This window comes from Plectropomus leopardus, chromosome 16 (genome assembly GCF_026936395.1).
Source record: "Plectropomus leopardus strain MGB_pleo_1.0 chromosome 16, ASM2693639v1, whole genome shotgun sequence".
Taxonomy (NCBI): Eukaryota; Metazoa; Chordata; class Actinopteri; order Perciformes; family Serranidae; genus Plectropomus; species Plectropomus leopardus.
The window spans coordinates 33,904,332-33,925,687 of NC_142191.1; the positions used below are offsets into that span (position 1 = coordinate 33,904,332).

Consider the following 21,356-nt stretch of genomic DNA (forward strand, 5'->3'; position numbering starts at 1 on the left):
TCATAATCTCCAAAAGTGCGGCTTGGCCTCACCAGCACAGCTCGGCAGTCACCCGGTGTTAATTGTTGCTCGTCAATCAACATGTTATACCTATGAGGAAAAAAAAACATCAACTGTGTTAAGAAATCATATTGCAGCAGGGAGAGAGAGGACTGCCAGTTCTGTAGTGTAATCCATTTACATGGGGACAAACACTTAAATTTACCTCTTCCGGGCGATCTCTTTGCTGACTTGCTTGGGGCTTGCATGTGACTTTCTGCAGAGAACCAATGAAATCAATGAAATGCTTGCACTCTGTATGCAGTGCCTCATCCTCATGCCTCAGGTTGGTTTGAATAGTGTGGAAAAGCAGGAATCTGTCAGAGGAAGTACAGGGATTTATGTTACGCATGTACTATCTACACTGTTGACACCATAATAATAATAATAATAATAATAATAATAATAATAATAATAATAATAATAATAATAATAATAATAATAATAATAATGATGATAAAATGCTACCAACCTTTTCAAACTCTTGAGGTAGTTCTGCTGCGTTTGTTTTTTCAGTTTTGCCTCAGACAGTTCAAGGAGGTACTGTCGGAGCTTCTCTCTGTTTTTAACAAACTGCAGGGATGGTGCCTCAGGGTCCACATAGTAGAGGTACCTTGAAACATTTTCAACCTGAAAATAAAATACACAATTTTAAAATACATTCTAATGACTTTTGCTCCTTGCTTCATCTTTTATTAACTTTCTAATTAACATTTCTAATAAACAGGGTGTGTAAAGATGGTCCTCACCTCCTGTTTGAAACTTTGATTGAGGAGCTCAATCTTAAGGTGTGTGGCAAAGTCCCTCAGCAGGGGATGGTCCAAGGAATGCTTTTGGTAAAGCCCTTCTCCAGCATGTGACTCCTGGCCGTGACAGAGTAGTTCACATCTCGTTCACTGCAATGTGTGATAACACTTGTTATAATACTTTGCATAATAATGATATAATGTGAGCCACTCTCAAAAACACACATCATCAGAAAAGTTGTGAAACTGAGGTTCTCACCATTGAAACAGCTCTCCACTGCTGTTTGACGCCTCATCCAATGGCTCAAACACTTGAGACGGCTCAGCCTGGACTTCGGCCACAGTTGGCCGCCTGGTGTCTACATTTGCATTGGGCAGAGGGGGGGGGACTCCAGTCACATACAAGTGATGACGCTCCAGCTCCTCAGTCAGTCTTTCAAAAAGGAAAACAAGATTTTTGGAAATGGTTAATGAAATAAAGTTTGTGAAACTAAAACTCAAAGAAATAGTAAAACAATATATTTGAAAATGGGGAGTGGGGGCATGAGCAGTGAGGAAGGAGGAGGTAATATTGAAGTAAAGCCACCTACCTTTGCAATGGGCATGCATCTGCCAGAATTTGTCTGAGGACTTTGTAATTAAAAGTCCTGCCATTCTTCAGGAGGTCAACAACGTCTAACTTGGCCTTTTTCACCACAGCTTCAATGGCTGCTTCAGTGCTGTTCTTCATGCAAGACCTCCGCAGATGGACTGAGAGGGCCTCGTGAGTCCTCATACACTTTGGGCACAGCAGGCAGTGTCGGTTTGAAGGTTTCCTGGACAAAAAGACAGTAAGGATAGTGTGGTTAATATAGGAATAAAAAAGGTTACTTAACATGCATTAATTAAGGTGCATGAAATATACAATCTGAAAAACACAGTTGGTCTAATTCAAAAGCTAAGCATGCACTCTGAACTTTGCAAAAGCAGACACAATGGGCACAGCAGATAGTGTCTGGATGTAGGTTTCCTTGACAAATAAAAAGGCAGAACCATCTTCACCTATTTACAATCCAGTATCTAAGCAAGTATTAATGTTACTTACCTTGAAGCCATTTCAGCAGCAAGAAAAATGAAAATCTCTGGTGCAGTGTAGTTTACAGTTAGAGGTCTGACTCTAGGTCTGTGTGAGTGACCAAAGTTTCTCCTGTATTTAAACTGTGCACCTTACAGCCCCACCCACATTTCACATTAACAGGTAACTCCCCCACCCACCCAGGTCCTGGGCTCTCAGGAAATATTAGTAGAGACAGGTTTAAAAGTTTTCTCAATGAAGGATTAGTCTAAAACTATATTCTGACTATTGAGATTTCTGATGCCAATATTTGAAAACATGTACATTCAAAATAAATAATCTCACTAGGAGAGTTTACCATGAAATATTTTATTTTAAACCACATCTACAGCTAATGGGCTAATGGGCTGTATATCAGATGAATAGTACTATAAAAGTACGATATATCACCGTGCACTTTGGCAACATATATTGTGACTGTACTTTTAAATATGTCTCTCTTAGTAAAGTGTGCTGTTGCTAATGCAATTATTTGTCTCCTGTGTATCATTTGGGGAATGTCAGCACAGGTAAGAGTGAGGGCCAGAACAAAAGCAGGGTCGTTACAGGAACGTGGCTCATCGGGGGATGGGACTGTTGGAAAGAGCACAACCTAAGCTTTATTTTGGTGTCTAACGTGTTGGGTTTAAAGCATTATGAGCTCTCTAAAGGAGGTCAGACCTCTAAAGGAGGTCAGACATTAGGTGGGTTTCAAAATGGAAAGGCCTTTGCCAGAAATACACTACACATACTGTCTAATTACACAGCAGTACTACTAGATATACACACAAGTCTGATACTGTTGGAAAGAGCACAATCTAAGCTTTATTTTGGTGTCTAACATGTTGGGTTTAAGGCACATATGCTGTCACAAATGCTGAGGCTTCCCCAAAAGAGCGAATTGGAGCCCTAAATGGTCAGCCTGTAGGTTAGGTTAGGGATAGTTTTAGGGTTCCCTTCATCCAGACAGCTTTAAAACATGTCTATACTTATATTTTCTGAAAGCCCAGGACCTGTAGATGTGATTTAAGGTATAATAAGCCATATTCAAAGTCCCTCAGTAGAGGATGGTCCAAGGAATGCTTTTGATAAAGCCCCTTCTCCAGCATGTGACTCCTGGGCGTGACAGAGCACTTCACATCTCGGTCACTGCAATGTGGGATAACACTTGTTATAATACTTTGCATAATAATGATATAATGTGAGCCACTCTCAAAAACACACATCGTCAGAATCATGTTATTGCTCATGTCCCAGCCCCCAATGGGCCATATTCTTTGTTTTATTTAGTTAACGACCATCCTTTTGTTCTAGTTGATGGCTCTGTGCTGCTGTGTGAGTGTGTGTGAAAAGCCTTCATACCATGCTTTCACACTCAAGTATTGTTTGCTTTCATCACAGTCCCCTGTAATATTTCTTTTGAGTTTAGTTTCACACACTTTAGTTTCATTCACTTCATGAACCATTTTCAAATATGTTTTTCCTTATTGAAAGACTGACTGAGGAGCTGGAGCGTCATCACCTGATTGTGACTGGAGCTCCTCAACCACTGCCCAGCGCAAATGCTACAGTTGGACCACCGACCAGGCAGCCACCTGAAGATGCTCACACACTGCCTGATGCCAGTGCTATAGCTGGACCATCCACAAGACAGACTCCTGACAGTGAAGAGGGTGAGCTGTCTGAGGCCGCTGTGGACTGTGGCGAGGTGATTCAATGGTGAGTCTCAGTTTTTCTACGTATCTGATGCTTGTTTTTGCATGTGGCTCACATCAATAACTATGATGCACCATTAAAACAAAACTCTTATCCCTCATTGCAGTGTCCAAGCTCCAAAATACAGCATCCAGACCAAGCAGCTCATGCTTGAGAAGGGCCTATATCAGAGGCATTCTCTGGACCATCCACTGCTGAAAGACTTTGCCAACTACCTAAAGAAGGATCTCAGCAATGAGAATTACAAACAGGAGGTGAGGGCCACCGTTAAACACTGTTTTTATTAGAAACTTTGTATGCAGTTTAATAAAAAGGCAAAACAGTCATGACTAGATGGTTGAAAATGTTGCTCGGTATCTCTATTATGCTGACCCAGAGGCACCATCCCTGCAGTTTGTCGGTGATAGAGAGAAGCTGCGACAGTACCTCTGTGAGCTCTCTGAGGCAAAACTGAAAAAGAGAACACAGCAGAACTACCTCAAGAGCTTGAAAAGGTTGGTAGCAAATTTTGTTTTTATGATGATTATGATGATACCCGGGAGAGCATTGGTGGTTCAGTGGGAGAATTCTCACCTGCTATGTGGGAGGCCTGGGTTTGATTTCCAGCCAATGCAGTTGTCCTTTGTAGTACTTAGCACAGACGGGCTACACAGGAGCACTTACCAAAGACCAGAGGAATAACCGGCGTCCCCTGTGGTTGTTAATGTGAATGAAGTATATGTTTGTTTAGTTTTGTAGCCTACGACTCCTCACGAGGCTCTACAGCTCTGCAACATGCCACCAAACAGCAGAGCACCACCACACATGTACTCCCCTGAGGGCCACGTTCAGGGCCGCATCAGAAATTACAGACCTCTTGATCAACGCCAGCAGAGGCGTCATGAGGCGTCAGGAAATGTGTGATCTTTTGAGATATGATAATTAAAGTCTATCAATGTTTCCGCCCTGGGGACCTTTTCGCGTGTGAGGCGAACGTGATAACCACTACACTACGAAACGTGATATCAACGGGAGCCTTTCTATGTCAAAGCTGATTGCAGACCTGACCAGATTTATACCAGCAGCACATTTCCATGTTCTGCGACATGCCGCCAAACAGCACACCACCACACATGTACTCCCCCTGAGGGCCACGTTTAGGGACACATTAGAAGTTACAGACCTCTTGATCATCGTCAGCAGCAGCTAGTCATTCGGTGTCAGGACATCAGACCACACAGACATGTGTGATGTTTGAGACACGATAATGAAAATCTCTTATTGTTTCCACCCGGTTTGAACCGGGACCTTTCAGCGTGAGGCGAACGTGATAACCACTACACTACGGAAACACATGCTGTGTCAAGCCACAATCAGATATTAGTCTTCCATGCTTGGTCAATAAGTGCTGAAAGCGACCTATGGTCACGTTGTACAGTTTAAACAACAAGTTGTTCCAAAACGTGTCATAGGTTTCCGCCGTTTTGAAACCGGGGACCTTTCCTGCGGGAACCGGATATAGTGATCACTAACTTTACTAACTTTTCCCAATGTGGTGCCAGCGGAACCGCCTCCACATCAATGCGGGGAAAACCAAAGAGTTGGTGGTGGATTTCCGCAGGTGCAGACGCTCCCCTCTGACACCGGTGAACATCCCCCTCCATAGCTTGGGACAAATGAGCCTACCAACTTGACCCCCACAGACCAGCACTTTGTTCTGGCCCTCTCATACAGTAGTAGCCTTTGTGTAGGAGGTGAGACTCAGCCAGGGGGATATTGTTCCACACACCTCCCCATAATTGTGATCACTTTGTCAGGCTTCCTTGCCTTCAGTGACCTGTATCTTACACAGAATGAGCCTACCCACTTGAAAGCCCCCCTCCCCCCACAGCAAGCCAGGGTCCAGGCTTACTACTACTGCAACTACTGCTGCTCTGTGGGCAGCTGCCATGTCCCATCCCCCGATGACCCACGTTCCTGTAACGACCCTGCTTTTGTTCTGGCCCTCACTCTTACCTGTGCTGACATTCCCCAAATGATACACAGGAGACAAATAATTGCATTAGCAACACCACACTTTACTAAGACAGACATATTTAAAAAGTACAGTCACAATATATGTTGCCAAATTGCACAGTGATATATATATACATTCAGAAACCAAAACAACGAAACAAAAAAGGAGAGAAATAAATATTCATCTGATATGCCCAAACTGGAAAGTGATCTGTTGCGGTCTCTGGAGAGAGTGGGAGGGAGGGGAGGTGCAATGTACAGGTGTACTGTACGGTGTATGTACTGTAGACAGAAGTGCAACAGAAGGTCTAAAGCATGACGCTCGGCAAGTTAGTTGAGCCTGTCGAGTCCTTGACCCTCTCCCTTAAGAGTTCTTGTTGACGCCATAATCAAACAGAACTTCTTCATTGACCATCAAAGTCCTGGTTGCGAGGAAAAGGATTACATCTCTTTGCTCTCCGTCTATTTCCACGCTAAAGTACTTCGGCTTGATGTTGGCTTTTTTCTTCGAGTGGTTGATCAACCTGCCGATAGTCTGCATCCCAGGGTGGCAATCACACGTTTCTGATTTTGCATCAATGCACATTTTCTCACCCTTTTTATTTGTAAAAAAGAAGGCATGGTCAGTCTCTTTGCCAGTGGTGCTTTTGTGAATGTTCTGTCCCTCACGATGTGTGACAACCGTTCCGTGGTAGTCGCAGAGCACCTCGCCAGCCTCAAATCTGCGGGTCGTGACGATCCCTCTGCCCTTGTCTTCACATTGGTTGATATGAAGTCCTCTCCACTTCTGTGTCTTCACCAACATCTGAATCTGTTTACTGTCCATGATGGTGTCCTCCCATCCAGACGGTGCCCAGTTGTTGAGTACTTTATCAGCGATGCAGCCAGTGTTTTTCCATCCCTGCTTCTTTATCCAAGCCTCGAGACGATCTCTTGTTGGCGCCGCGCCGACTGAATTGTGCTGTCAAAATAAATAACAAAAGTTTTGTTAGTCATTAATACAATCATTGAAAACTTTGAATAGTGCAATCATTTTTGCTTGAAAATAATGTGAAATATGGTAAGAAAACTACTTACAGCGGACATGTTCAACACGCTTTTCAAACTGCTTCCTCCTCCAGTATGTGTAAAGTTTCCGCTCAGATTCTTCAGACACATCCTTCCGGTGTTTCACGTGTGGCCCTTTCCCAGACAGTGAAAGAGGGTACGTTTTCAGTAGGGTTTCAAGAGCGGTGAAGAATTTGACCTTCTCATTATCAGCAGGGAGCCTTGGCAGACAGATCACTGGCTGTTTGGTTGGTGAGTCTTGGACAGCATGGCTGGAACAGGCATCAGAAAGCTCACATCCAGTACCTTCCCCAGAAGCCTCAGCACTACATGAAACAAAAGAAATTAATGAGATTATAAGAAAAACATTAGACTTTCAGATTGTCTAAATATAGATTATGGTGTGTTTGGTTATGTTTGCATTGTGTTGGCAAATATAAAACATGCTCACCTTGAAACTTTGCTCATCGTGCTCAACAGCTGAGAAGTCTTCACAATGAGGTCACGTTGCTTCATGCGGAAATGCTTCTCAGCAGTCGCACTCGAATGAGTCAGGTAATCGGCCACCAGTGACTTCTGACTTTCCGGCAAGTACTGAGCTGCCGTCTCAAATGCTCTGGCGCCATCTGGCTGGTCACGCACGGGAGATCGTATCTAAAATGCAAGTTTGAACAGTATGTTAGAAATGTATCGAGACATCTCATCTGAGACGGTGATGAACAGCACATGAGCAGAGAGGGGAAATGATTCACTTACTTTTGCTGCAGCCGCATCAGGTCATTAGAGGGGTTGTGAATTGGCTTCCCTGTGGAGGAGACAAAGAACATCTCTTCTGCACTGCAGTCATCCTCCACGTCCCTCTTCCTTTTCTTACAGGGTCTCAGGAGCTGTGGACGCACCAGTCTGTAGTATATATCAAACCACTGTTGGCAGAGGAGAGAAGGGTGTTAAGATCCATTTCTGCTGTTGAGCACGTTCTGACAGGAAATATGATCTCATTGTGATGAACTTACGCGCTCCTCCTCCTGTGACAGGGCAAACACTGCCACTTGATGTGCTGCCGTTTTGTGTTCTTTTACGCCAATCACGTACAGTTGATTTTTTTCAATCCTGTCAAGCCACTCACCGACCTGTAAAAAAGTAAGATATCCCAACGATTAGTAAATGCAATGGCTTAGCTGTCTAGACAAATGTATCAATACAGACCAAAAGAGCACAGTAACACTCACAGTCATGTTCGCCACCACGCCCGGTCGTTGGAGGTGTTGCAGGATGATTATGGCCTCGAGGTAGTACACCACAAAGATGGCCTGGGCAGGCTCCAGGGTGCCAGAACCACTGTCAGACAGCTCTTTCATAATCTCCAAAAAGTGCGGCTTGGCCCTCACCAGCACAGCTCGGCAGTCACCGGTGTTAATTGTTGCTCGTCAATCAACATGTTATACCTATGAGAAAAAAAAAACATCAACTGTGTTAAGAAATCATATTGCAGCAGGGAGAGAGAGGACTGCCAGTTCTGTAGTGTAATCCATTCACATGGGGACAAACACTTAAATTTACCTCTTCCGGGCGATCTCTTTGCTGACTTGCTTGGATGTGACTTTCTGGAGAGAACCAATGAAATCAATGAAATGCTTGCACTCTGTATGCAGTGCCTCATCCTCATGCCTCAGGTTGGTTTGAATAGTGTGGAAAAGCAGGAATCTGTCAGAGGAAGTACAGGGATTTATGTTACGCATGTACTATCGACACTGCTGACACCATAATAATAATAATAATAATAATAATAATAATAATAATAATAATAATAATAATAATAATAATAATGATGATAAAATGCTACCAACCTTTTCAAACTCTTGAGATAGTTCTGCTGCGTTTGTTTTTCAGTTTTGCCTCAGACAGTTCAAGGAGGTACTGTCGGAGCTTCTCTCTGTTTGTAACAAACTGCAGGGATGGTGCCTCAGGGTCCACATAGTAGAGGTACCTTGAAACATTTTCAACCTGAAAATAAAATACACAATTTTAAAATACATTCTAATGACTTTTGCTCCTTGCTTCATCTTTTATTAACTTTCTAATTAACACTTCTAATAAACAGGGTGTGTAAAGATGGTCCTCACCTCCTGTTTGAAACTTTGATTGAGGAGCTCAATCTTAAGGTGTGTGGCAAAGTCCCTCAGCAGGGGATGGTCCAAGGAATGCTTTTGATAAAGCCCCTTCTCCAGCATGTTACTCCTGGCCGTGACAGAGTAGTTCACATCTCGTTCACTGCAATGTGTGATAACACTTGTTATAATACTTTGCATAATAATGATATAATGTGAGCCACTCTCAAAAACACACATCAGAAAAGTTGTGAAACTGAGGTTCTCACCATTGAAACAGCTCTCCACTGCTGTTTGACGCCTCGTCCAATGGCTCAAACACTTGAGACGGCTCAGCCTGGACTTCGGCCACAGTTGGCCGCCTGGTGTCTACATTTGCATTGGGCAGAGGGGGGGGGACTCCAGTCACATACAAGTGATGACGCTCCAGCTCCTCAGTCAGTCTTTCCAAAAGGAAAACAAGATTTTGGAAAGTGTTAATGAAATAAAGTGTGTGAAACTAAAACTCAAAGAAATAGTAAAACAATATATTTGAAAATGGGGAGTGGGGGCATGAGCAGTGAGGAAGGAGGAGGTAATATTGAAGTAAAGCCACCTACCTTTGCAATGGGCATGCATCTGCCAGAATTTGTCTGAGGACTTTGTAATTAAAAGTCCTGCCATTCTTCAGGAGGTCAACAACGTCTAACTTGGCCTTTTTCACCACAGCTTCAATGGCTGCTTCAGTGCTGTTCTTCATGCAAGACCTCCGCAGATGGACTGAGAGGGCCTCGTGAGTCCTCATACACTTTGGGCACAGCAGGCAGTGTCGGTTTGAAGGTTTCCTGGACAAAAAGACAGTAAGGATAGTGTGGTTAATATAGGAATAAAAAAGGTTACTTAACATGCATTAATTAAGGTGCATGAAATATACAATCTGAAAAACACAGTTGGTCTAATTCAAAAGCTAAGCATGCACTCTGAACTTTGCAAAAGCAGACACAATGGGCACAGCAGATAGTGTCTGGATGTAGGTTTCCTTGACAAATAAAAAGGCAGAACCATCTTCACCTATTTACAATCCAGTATCTAAGCAAGTATTAATGTTACTTACCTTGAAGCCATTTCAGCAGCAAGAAAAATGAAAATCTCTGGTGCAGTGTAGTTTACAGCTAGAGGTCTGACTCTAGGTCTGTGTGAGTGACCAAAGTTTCTCCTGTATTTAAACTGTGCACCTTACAGCCCCACCCACATTTCACATTAACAGGTAACTCCCCCACCCACCCAGGTCCTGGGCTCTCAGGAAATATTAGTAGAGACAGGTTTAAAAGTTTTCTCAATGAAGGATTAGTCTAAAACTATATTCTGACTATTGAGATTTCTGATGCCAATATTTGAAAACATGTACATTCAAAATAAATAATCTCACTAGGAGAGTTTACCATGAAATATTTTATTTTAAACCACATCTACAGCTAATGGGCTAATGGGCTGTATATCAGATGAATAGTACTATAAAAGTACGATATATCACCGTGCACTTTGGCAACATATATTGTGACTGTACTTTTTAAATATGTCTCTCTTAGTAAAGTGTGCTGTTGCTAATGCAATTATTTGTCTCCTGTGTATCATTTGGGGAATGTCAGCACAGGTAAGAGTGAGGGCCAGAACAAAAGCAGGGTCGTTACAGGAACGTGGCTCATCGGGGGATGGGACTGTTGGAAAGAGCACAACCTAAGCTTTATTTTGGTGTCTAACGTGTTGGGTTTAAAGCATTATGAGCTCTCTAAAGGAGGTCAGACCTCTAAAGGAGGTCAGACATTAGGTGGGTTTCAAAATGGAAAGGCCTTTGCCAGAAATACACTACACATACTGTCTAATTACACAGCAGTACTACTAGATATACACACAAGTCTGATACTGTTGGAAAGAGCACAATCTAAGCTTTATTTTGGTGTCTAACATGTTGAGTTTAAGGCACATATGCTGTCACAAATGCTGAGGCTTCCCCAAAGAGCGAATTGGAGCCCTAAATGGTCAGCCTGTAGGTTAGGTTAGGGATAGTTTTAGGGTCCCCCTTCATCCAGACAGCTTTAAAAACTGTCTATACTTATATTTTCTGAAAGCCCAGGACCTGTAGATGTGATTTAAGGTATAATAAGCCATATTCAAAGTCCCTCAGTAGAGGATGGTCCAAGGAATGCTTTTGATAAAGCCCCTTCTCCAGCATGTGACTCCTGGGCGTGACAGAGCACTTCACATCTCGGTCACTGCAATGTGGGATAACACTTGTTATAATACTTTGCATAATAATGATATAATGTGAGCCACTCTCAAAAACACACATCGTCAGAATCATGTTATTGCTCATGTCCCAGCCCCCAATGGGCCATATTCTTTGTTTTATTTAGTTAACGACCATCCTTTTGTTCTAGTTGATGGCTCTGTGCTGCTGTGTGAGTGTGTGTGAAAAGCCTTCATACCATGCTTTCACACTCAAGTATTGTTTGCTTTCATCACAGTCCCCTGTAATATTTCTTTTGAGTTTAGTTTCACACACTTTAGTTTCATTCACTTCATGAACCATTTTCAAATATGTTTTTCCTTATTGAAAGACTGACTGAGGAGCTGGAGCGTCATCACCTGATTGTGACTGGAGCTCCTCAACCACTGCCCAGCGCAAATGCTACAGTTGGACCACCGACCAGGCAGCCACCTGAAGATGCTCACACACTGCCTGATGCCAGTGCTATAGCTGGACCATCCACAAGACAGACTCCTGACAGTGAAGAGGGTGAGCTGTCTGAGGCCGCTGTGGACTGTGGCGAGGTGATTCAATGGTGAGTCTCAGTTTTTCTACGTATCTGATGCTTGTTTTTGCATGTGGCTCACATCAATAACTATGATGCACCATTAAAACAAAACTCTTATCCCTCATTGCAGTGTCCAAGCTCCAAAATACAGCATCCAGACCAAGCAGCTCATGCTTGAGAAGGGCCTATATCAGAGGCATTTTCTGGACCATCCACTGCTGAAAGACTTTGCCAACTACCTAAAGAAGGATCTCAGCAATGAGAATTACAAACAGGAGGTGAGGGCCACCGTTAAACACTGTTTTTATTAGAAACTTTGTATGCAGTTTAATAAAAAGGCAAAACAGTCATGACTAGATGGTTGAAAATGTTGCTCGGTATCTCTATTATGCTGACCCAGAGGCACCATCCCTGCAGTTTGTCGGTGATAGAGAGAAGCTGCGACAGTACCTCCGTGAGCTCTCTGAGGCAAAACTGAAAAAGAGAACACAGCAGAACTACCTCAAGAGCTTGAAAAGGTTGGTAGCAAATTTTGTTTTTATGATGATTATGATGATACCCGGGAGAGCATTGGTGGTTCAGTGGGAGAATTCTCACCTGCTATGTGGGAGACCTGGGTTTGATTTCCAGCCAATGCAGTTGTCCTTTGTAGTACTTAGCACAGACGGGCTACACAGGAGCACTTACCAAAGACCAGAGGAATAACCGGCGTCCCCTGTGGTTGTTAATGTGAATGAAGTATATGTTTGTTTAGTTTTGTAGCCTTTCGACTCCTCACGAGGCTCTACAGCTCTGCAACATGCCACCAAACAGCAGAGCACCACCACACATGTACTCCCCCTGAGGGCCACGTTCAGGGCCGCATCAGAAGTTACAGATCTCTTGATCAACGCCAGCAGAGGCGTCATGAGGCGTCAGGAAATGTGTGATCTTTTGAGATATGATAATTAAAGTCTATCAATGTTTCCGCCCTGGGGACCTTTCGCGTGTGAGGCGAACGTGATAACCACTACACTACGAAACGTGATATCAACGGGAGCCTTTCTATGTCAAAGCTGATTGCAGACCTGACCAGATTTATACCAGCAGCACATTTCCATGTTCTGCGACATGCCGCCAAACAGCACACCACCACACATGTACTCCCCCTGAGGGCCACGTTTAGGGACACATTAGAAGTTACAGACCTCTTGATCATCGTCAGCAGCAGCTAGTCATTCGGTGTCAGGACATCAGACCACACAGACATGTGTGATGTTTGAGACACGATAATGAAAATCTCTTATTGTTTCCACCCGGTTTCGAACCGGGGACCTTTCGCGTGTGAGGCGAACGTGATAACCACTACACTATGGAAACACATGCTGTGTCAAGCCACAATCAGATATTTGTCTCCCATGCTTGGTCAATAAATGCTGAAAGCGACCTATGGTCACGTTGTACAGTTTAAACAACAAGTTGTTCCAAAACGTGTCATAGGTTTCCGCCCGGTTTCGAAACCGAGGACCTTTCGTGCAGGAGCCGGATATAGTGATCACTAACTTTACTAACTTTTCCCAATGTGGTGCCAGCGGAACCGCCTCCACATCAATGCGGGGAAAACCAAAGAGTTGGTGGTGGATTTCCGCAGGTGCAGACGCTCCCTCTGACACCAGTGAACATCCCCTCCATAGCTTGGGACAAATGAGCCTACCAACTTGACCCCCACAGACCAGCACTTTGTTCTGGCCCTCTCATACAGTAGTAGCCTTTGTGTAGGAGGTGAGACTCAGCCAGGGGGATATTGCTCCACACACCTCCCCATAATTGTGATCACTTTGTCAGGCTTCCTTGCCTTCAGTGACCTGTATCTTACACAGAATGAGCCTACCCACTTGAAAGCCCCCCTCCCCCCACAGCAAGCCAGGGTCCAGGCTTACTACTACTGCAACTACTGCTGCTCTGTGGGCAGCTGCCATGTCCCATCCCCCGATGAGCCATGTTCCTGTAATGACCCTGCTTTTGTTCTGGCCCTCACTCTTACCTGTGCTGACATTTCCCAAATGATACACAGGAGACAAATAATTGCATTAGCAACACCACACTTTACTAAGACAGACATATTTAAAAAGTACAGTCACAATATATGTTGCCAAAGTGCACGGTGATATATATATACATTCAGAAACCAAAACAACGAAACAAAAAAGGAGAGAAATAAATATTCATCTGATATGCCCAAACTGGAAAGTGATCTGTTGCGGTCTCTGGAGAGAGTGGGAGGGAGGGGAGGTGCAATGTACAGGTGTACTGTACGGTGTATGTACTGTAGACAGAAGTGCAACAGAAGGTCTAAAGCATGACGCTCGGCAAGTTAGTTGAGCCTGTCGAGTCCTTGACCCTCTCCCTTAAGAGTTCTTGTTGACACCATAATCAAACAGAACTTCTTCATTGACCATCAAAGTCCTGGTTGCGGGGAAAAGGATTACATCTCTTTGCTCTCCGTCTATTTCCACGCTGAAGTACTTCGGCTTGATGTTGGCTTTTTTCTTCGAGTGGTTGATCAACCTGCCGATAGTCTGCATCCCAGGGTGGCAATCACACGTTTCTGATTTTGCATCAATGCACATTTTCTCACCCTTTTTATTTGTAAAAAAGAAGGCATGGTCAGTCTCTTTGCCAGTGGTGCTTTTGTGAATGTTCTGTCCCTCACGATGTGTGACAACCGTTCCGTGGTAGTCGCAGAGCACCTCGCCAGCCTCAAATCTGCGGGTCGTGACGATCCCTCTGCCCTTGTCTTCACATTGGTTGATATGAAGTCCTCTCCACTTCTGTGTCTTCACCAACATCTGAATCTGTTTACTGTCCATGATGGTGTCCTCCCATCCAGACGGTGCCCAGTTGTTGAGTACTTTATCAGCGATGCAGCCAGTGTTTTTCCATCCCTGCTTCTTTATCCAAGCCTCGAGACGATCTCTTGTTGGCGCACGCCGACTGAATTGTGCTGTCAAAATAAATAACAAAAGTTTTGTTAGTCATTAATACAATCATTGAAAACTTTGAATAGTGCAATCATTTTTGCTTGAAAATAATGTGAAATATGGTAAGAAAACTACTTACAGCGGACATGTTCAACACGCTTTTCAAACTGCTTCCTCCTCCAGTATGTGTAAAGTTTCCGCTCAGATTCTTCAGACACATCCTTCCGGTGTTTCACGTGTGGCCCTTTCCCAGACAGTGAAAGAGGGTACGTTTTCAGTAGGGTTTCAAGAGCGGTGAAGAATTTGACCTTCTCATTATCAGCAGGGAGCCTTGGCAGACAGATCACTGGCTGTTTGGTTGGTGAGTCTTGGACAGCATGGCTGGAACAGGCATCAGAAAGCTCACATCCAGTACCTTCCCCAGAAGCCTCAGCACTACATGAAACAAAAGAAATTAATGAGATTATAAGAAAAACATTAGACTTTCAGATTGTCTAAATATAGATTATGGTGTGTTTGGTTATGTTTGCATTGTGTTGGCAAATATAAAACATGCTCACCTTGAAACTTTGCTCATCGTGCTCAACAGCTGAGAAGTCTTCACAATGAGGTCACGTTGCTTCATGCGGAAATGCTTCTCAGCAGTCGCACTCGAATGAGTCAGGTAATCGGCCACCAGTGACTTCTGACTTTCCGGCAAGTACTGAGCTGCCGTCTCAAATGCTCTGCGCGCCATCTGGCTGGTCACGCACGGGAGATCGTATCTAAAATGCAAGTTTGAACAGTATGTTAGAAATGTATCGAGACATCTCATCTGAGACGGTGATGAACAGCACATGAGCAGAGAGGGGAAATGATTCACTTACTTTTGCTGCAGCCGCATCAGGTCATTAGAGGGGTTGTGAATTGGCTTCCCTGTGGAGGAGACAAAGAACATCTCTTCTGCACTGCAGTCATCCTCCACGTCCCTCTTCCTTTTCTTACAGGGTCTCAGGAGCTGTGGACGCACCAGTCTGTAGTATATATCAAACCACTGTTGGCAGAGGAGAGAAGGGTGTTAAGATCCATTTCTGCTGTTGAGCACGTTCTGACAGGAAATATGATCTCATTGTGATGAACTTACGCGCTCCTCCTCCTGTGACAGGGCAAACACTGCCAGTTGATGTGCTGCCGTTTTGTGTTCTTTTACGCCAATCACGTACAGTTGATTTTTTTCAATCCTGTCAACCCACTCACCGACCTGTAAAAGTAAGATATCCCAACGATTAGTAAATGCAATGGCTTAGCTGTCTGGAGAAATATATCAATACAGACCAAAAGAGCACAGTAACACTCACAGTCATGTTCGCCACCACGCCCGGTCGTTGGAGGTGTTGCAGGATGATTATGGCCTCGAGGTAGTACACCACAAAGATGGCCTGGGCAGGCTCCAGGGTGCCAGAACCACTGTCAGACAGCTCTTTCATAATCTCCAAAAAGTGCGGCTTGGCCCTCACCAGCACAGCTCGGCAGTCACCCGGTGTTAATTGTTGCTCGTCAATCAACATGTTATACCTATGAGAAAAAAAAAACATCAACTGTGTTAAGAAATCATATTGCAGCAGGGAGAGAGGACTGCCAGTTCTGTAGTGTAATCCATTCACATGGGGACAAACACTTAAATTTACCTCTTCCGGCGATCTCTTTGCTGACTTGCTTGGATGTGACTTTCTGGAGAGAACCAATGAAATCAATGAAATGCTTGCACTCTGTATGCAGTGCCTCATCCTCATGCCTCAGGTTGGTTTGAATAGTGTGGAAAAGCAGGAATCTGTCAGAGGAAGTACAGGGATTTATGTTACGCATGTACTATCTACACTGTTGACACCATAATAATAATAATAATAATAATAATAATAATAATAATAATAATAATAATAATAATAATAATAATAATAATGATGATAAAATGCTACCAACCTTTTCAAACTCTTGAGGTAGTTCTGCTGCGTTTGTTTTTTCAGTTTTGCCTCAGACAGTTCAAGGAGGTACTGTCGGAGCTTCTCTCTGTTTTTAACAAACTGCAGGGATGGTGCCTCAGGATCCACATAGTAGAGGTACCTTGAAACATTTTCAACCTGAAAATAAAATACACAATTTTAAAATACATTCTAATGACTTTTGCTCCTTGCTTCATCTTTTATTAACTTTCTAATTAACATTTCTAATAAACAGGGTGTGTAAAGATGGTCCTCACCTCCTGTTTGAAACTTTGATTGAGGAGCTCAATCTTAAGGTGTGTGGCAAAGTCCCTCAGCAGGGATGGTCCAAGGAATGCTTTTGATAAAGCCCTTCTCCAGCATGTGACTCCTGGCCGTGACAGAGTAGTTCACATCTCGTTCACTGCAATGTGTGATAACACTTGTTATAATACTTTGCATAATAATGATATAATGTGAGCCACTCTCAAAACACACATCATCAGAAAAGTTGTGAAACTGAGGTTCTCACCATTGAAACAGCTCTCCACTGCTGTTTGACGCCTCGTCCAATGGCTCAAACACTTGAGACGGCTCAGCCTGGACTTCGGCCACAGTTGGCCGCCTGGTGTCTACATTTGCATTGGGCAGAGGGGGGGGGACTCCAGTCACATACAAGTGATGACGCTCCAGCTCCTCAGTCAGTCTTTCAAAAAGGAAAACAAGATTTTTGGAAATGGTTAATGAAATAAAGTTTGTGAAACTAAAACTCAAAGAAATAGTAAAACAATATATTTGAAAATGGGGAGTGGGGGCATGAGCAGTGAGGAAGGAGGAGGTAATATTGAAGTAAAGCCACCTACCTTTGCAATGGGCATGCATCTGCCAGAATTTGTCTGAGGACTTTGTAATTAAAAGTCCTGCCATTCTTCAGGAGGTCAACAACGTCTAACTTGGCCTTTTTCACCACAGCTTCAATGGCTGCTTCAGTGCTGTTCTTCATGCAAGACCTCCGCAGATGGACTGAGAGGGCCTCGTGAGTCCTCATACACTTTGGGCACAGCAGGCAGTGTCGGTTTGAAGGTTTCCTGGACAAAAAGACAGTAAGGATAGTGTGGTTAATATAGGAATAAAAAAGGTTACTTAACATGCATTAATTAAGGTGCATGAAATATACAATCTGAAAAACACAGTTGGTCTAATTCAAAAGCTAAGCATGCACTCTGAACTTTGCAAAGCAGACACAATGGGCACAGCAGATGGTGTCTGGATGTAGGTTTCCTTGACAAATAAAAGGCAGAACCATCTTCACCTATTTACAATCCAGTATCTAAGCAAGTATTAATGTTACTTACCTTGAAGCCATTTCAGCAGCAAGAAAATGAAAATCTCTGGTGCAGTGTAGTTTACAGCTAGAGGTCTGACTCTAGGTCTGTGTGAGTGACCAAAGTTTCTCCTGTATTTAAACTGTGCACCTTACAGCCCCACCCACATTTCACATTAACAGGTAACTCCCCCACTCCCCCACCCACCCAGGTCCTGGGCTCTCAGGAAATATTAGTAGAGACAGGTTTAAAAGTTTTCTCAATGAAGGATTAGTCTAAAACTATATTCTGACTATTGAGATTTCTGATGCCAATATTTGAAAACATGTACATTCAAAATAAATAATCTCACTAGGAGAGTTTACCATGAAATATTTTATTTTAAACCACATCTACAGCTAATGGGCTAATGGGCTGTATATCAGATGAATAGTACTATAAAAGTACGATATATCACCGTGCACTTTGGCAACATATATTGTGACTGTACTTTTTAAATATGTCTCTCTTAGTAAAGTGTGCTGTTGCTAATGCAATTATTTGTCTCCTGTGTATCATTTGGGGAATGTCAGCACAGGTAAGAGTGAGGGCCAGAACAAAAGCAGGGTCGTTACAGGAACGTGGCTCATCGGGGGATGGGACTGTTGGAAAGAGCACAACCTAAGCTTTATTTTGGTGTCTAACGTGTTGGGTTTAAAGCATTATGAGCTCTCTAAAGGAGGTCAGACCTCTAAAGGAGGTCAGACATTAGGTGGGTTTCAAAATGGAAAGGCCTTTGCCAGAAATACACTACACATACTGTCTAATTACACAGCAGTACTACTAGATATACACACAAGTCTGATACTGTTGGAAAGAGCACAATCTAAGCTTTATTTTGGTGTCTAACATGTTGGGTTTAAGGCACATATGCTGTCACAAATGCTGAGGCTTCCCCAAAGAGCGAATTGGAGCCCTAAATGGTCAGCCTGTAGGTTAGGTTAGGGATAGTTTTAGGGTCCCCCTTCATCCAGACAGCTTTAAAAACTGTCTATACTTATATTTTCTGAAAGCCCAGGACCTGTAGATGTGATTTAAGGTATAATAAGCCATATTCAAAGTCCCTCAGTAGAGGATGGTCCAAGGAATGCTTTTGATAAAGCCCTTCTCCAGCATGTGACTCCTGGGCGTGACAGAGCACTTCACATCTCGGTCACTGCAATGTGGGATAACACTTGTTATAATACTTTGCATAATAATGATATAATGTGAGCCACTCTCAAAAACACACATCGTCAGAATCATGTTATTGCTCATGTCCCAGCCCCCAATGGGCCATATTCTTTGTTTTATTTAGTTAACGACCATCCTTTTGTTCTAGTTGATGGCTCTGTGCTGCTGTGTGAGTGTGTGTGAAAAGCCTTCATACCATGCTTTCACACTCAAGTATTGTTTGCTTTCATCACAGTCCCCTGTAATATTTCTTTTGAGTTTAGTTTCACACACTTTAGTTTCATTCACTTCATGAACCATTTTCAAATATGTTTTTCCTTATTGAAAGACTGACTGAGGAGCTGGAGCGTCATCACCTGATTGTGACTGGAGCTCCTCAACCACTGCCCAGCGCAAATGCTACAGTTGGACCACCGACCAGGCAGCCACCTGAAGATGCTCACACACTGCCTGATGCCAGTGCTATAGCTGGACCATCCACAAGACAGACTCCTGACAGTGAAGAGGGTGAGCTGTCTGAGGCCGCTGTGGACTGTGGCGAGGTGATTCAATGGTGAGTCTCAGTTTTCTACGTATCTGATGCTTGTTTTTGCATGTGGCTCACATCAATAACTATGATGCACCATTAAAACAAAACTCTTATCCCTCATTGCAGTGTCCAAGCTCCAAAATACAGCATCCAGACCAAGCAGCTCATGCTTGAGAAGGGCCTATATCAGAGGCATTCTCTGGACCATCCACTGCTGAAAGACTTTGCCAACTACCTAAAGAAGGATCTCAGCAATGAGAATTACAAACAGGAGGTGAGGGCCACCGTTAAACACTGTTTTTATTAGAAACTTTGTATGCAGTTTAATAAAAGGCAAAACAGTCATGACTAGATGGTTGAAAATGTTGCTCGGTATCTCTATTATGCTGACCCAGAGGCACCATCCCTGCAGTTTGTCGGTGATAGAGAGAAGCTGCGACAGTACCTCCGTGAGCTCTCTGAGGCAAAACTGAAAAAGAGAACACAGCAGAACTACCTCAAGAGCTTGAAAAGGTTGGTAGCAAATTTTGTTTTTATGATGATTATGATGATACCCGGGAGAGCATTGGTGGTTCAGTGGGAGAATTCTCACCTGCTATGTGGGAGACCTGGGTTTGATTTCCAGCCAATGCAGTTGTCCTTTGTAGTACTTAGCACAGACGGGCTACACAGGAGCACTTACCAAAGACCAGAGGAATAACCGGCGTCCCCTGTGGTTGTTAATGTGAATGAAGTATATGTTTGTTTAGTTTTGTAGCCTTTCGACTCCTCACGAGGCTCTACAGCTCTGCAACATGCCACCAAACAGCAGAGCACCACCACACATGTACTCCCCTGAGGGCCACGTTCAGGGCCGCATCAGAAATTACAGATCTCTTGATCAACGCCAGCAGAGGCGTCATGAGGCGTCAGGAAATGTGTGATCTTTTGAGATATGATAATTAAAGTCTATCAATGTTTCCGCCCTGGGGACCTTTTCGGCGTGTGAGGCTTAACGTGATAACCACTACACTACTTAAACGTGATATCAACGGGAGCCTTTCTATGTCAAAGCTGATTGCAGACCTGACCAGATTTATACCAGCAGCACATTTCCATGTTCTGCGACATGCCGCCAAACAGCACACCACCACACATGTACTCCCCTGAGGGCCACGTTTAGGGACACATTAGAAGTTACAGACCTCTTGATCATCGTCAGCAGCAGCTAGTCATTCGGTGTCAGGACATCAGACCACACAGACATGTGTGATGTTTGAGACACGATAATGAAAATCTCTTATTGTTTCCACCCGGTTTCGAACCGGGGACCTTTCGCGTGTGAGGCGAACGTGATAACCACTACACTACGGAAACACATGCTGTGTCAAGCCACAATCAGATATTTGTCTCCCATGCTTGGTCAATAAGTGCTGAAAGCGACCTATGGTCACGTTGTACAGTTTAAACAACAAGTTGTTCCAAAACGTGTCATAGGTTTCCCGAGGACCTTTCGTGCAGGAGCCGGATATAGTGATCACTAACTTTACTAACTTTTCCCAATGTGGTGCCAGCGGAACCGCCTCCACATCAATGCGGGGAAAACCAAAGAGTTGGTGGTGGATTTCGCAGGTGCAGACGCTCCTCTGACACCGGTGAACATCCCCCTCCATAGCTTGGGACAAATGAGCCTACCAACTTGACCCCCACAGACCAGCACTTTGTTCTGGCCCTCTCATACAGTAGTAGCCTTTGTGTAGGAGGTGAGACTCAGCCAGGGGATATTGTTCCACACACCTCCCCATAATTGTGATCACTTTGTCAGGCTTCCTTGCCTTCAGTGACCTGTATCTT

At 43.8% G+C, this 21,356-nt stretch overlaps 2 long non-coding RNA genes and 2 other non-coding genes across 4 annotated transcripts; all 4 read right to left on the reverse strand.

Moving 5' to 3' along the window:
• Positions 1-260: 260 nt before the first annotated feature.
• LOC148186992 (uncharacterized) lies at positions 261-865 on the reverse strand. Its single transcript, XR_015779255.1, has 3 exons — positions 789-865; positions 512-669; positions 261-356 (listed from the first exon to the last, which is right to left on the reverse strand). It is a non-coding gene; the product is annotated as an uncharacterized LOC148186992 (long non-coding RNA).
• Positions 866-7,255: 6,390 nt separating this feature from the next.
• On the reverse strand, positions 7,256-8,037 carry LOC148186993 (uncharacterized). Its single transcript, XR_015779205.1, has 3 exons — positions 7,650-8,037; positions 7,393-7,559; positions 7,256-7,290 (listed from the first exon to the last, which is right to left on the reverse strand). It is a non-coding gene; the product is annotated as an uncharacterized LOC148186993 (long non-coding RNA).
• Positions 8,038-12,825: 4,788 nt separating this feature from the next.
• Positions 12,826-12,898, reverse strand: trnav-cac (transfer RNA valine (anticodon CAC)). The gene has a single exon. It is a non-coding gene; the product is annotated as a tRNA-Val (tRNA).
• Positions 12,899-20,806: 7,908 nt separating this feature from the next.
• trnav-cac (transfer RNA valine (anticodon CAC)) lies at positions 20,807-20,879 on the reverse strand. The gene has a single exon. It is a non-coding gene; the product is annotated as a tRNA-Val (tRNA).
• Positions 20,880-21,356: the final 477 nt, after the last annotated feature.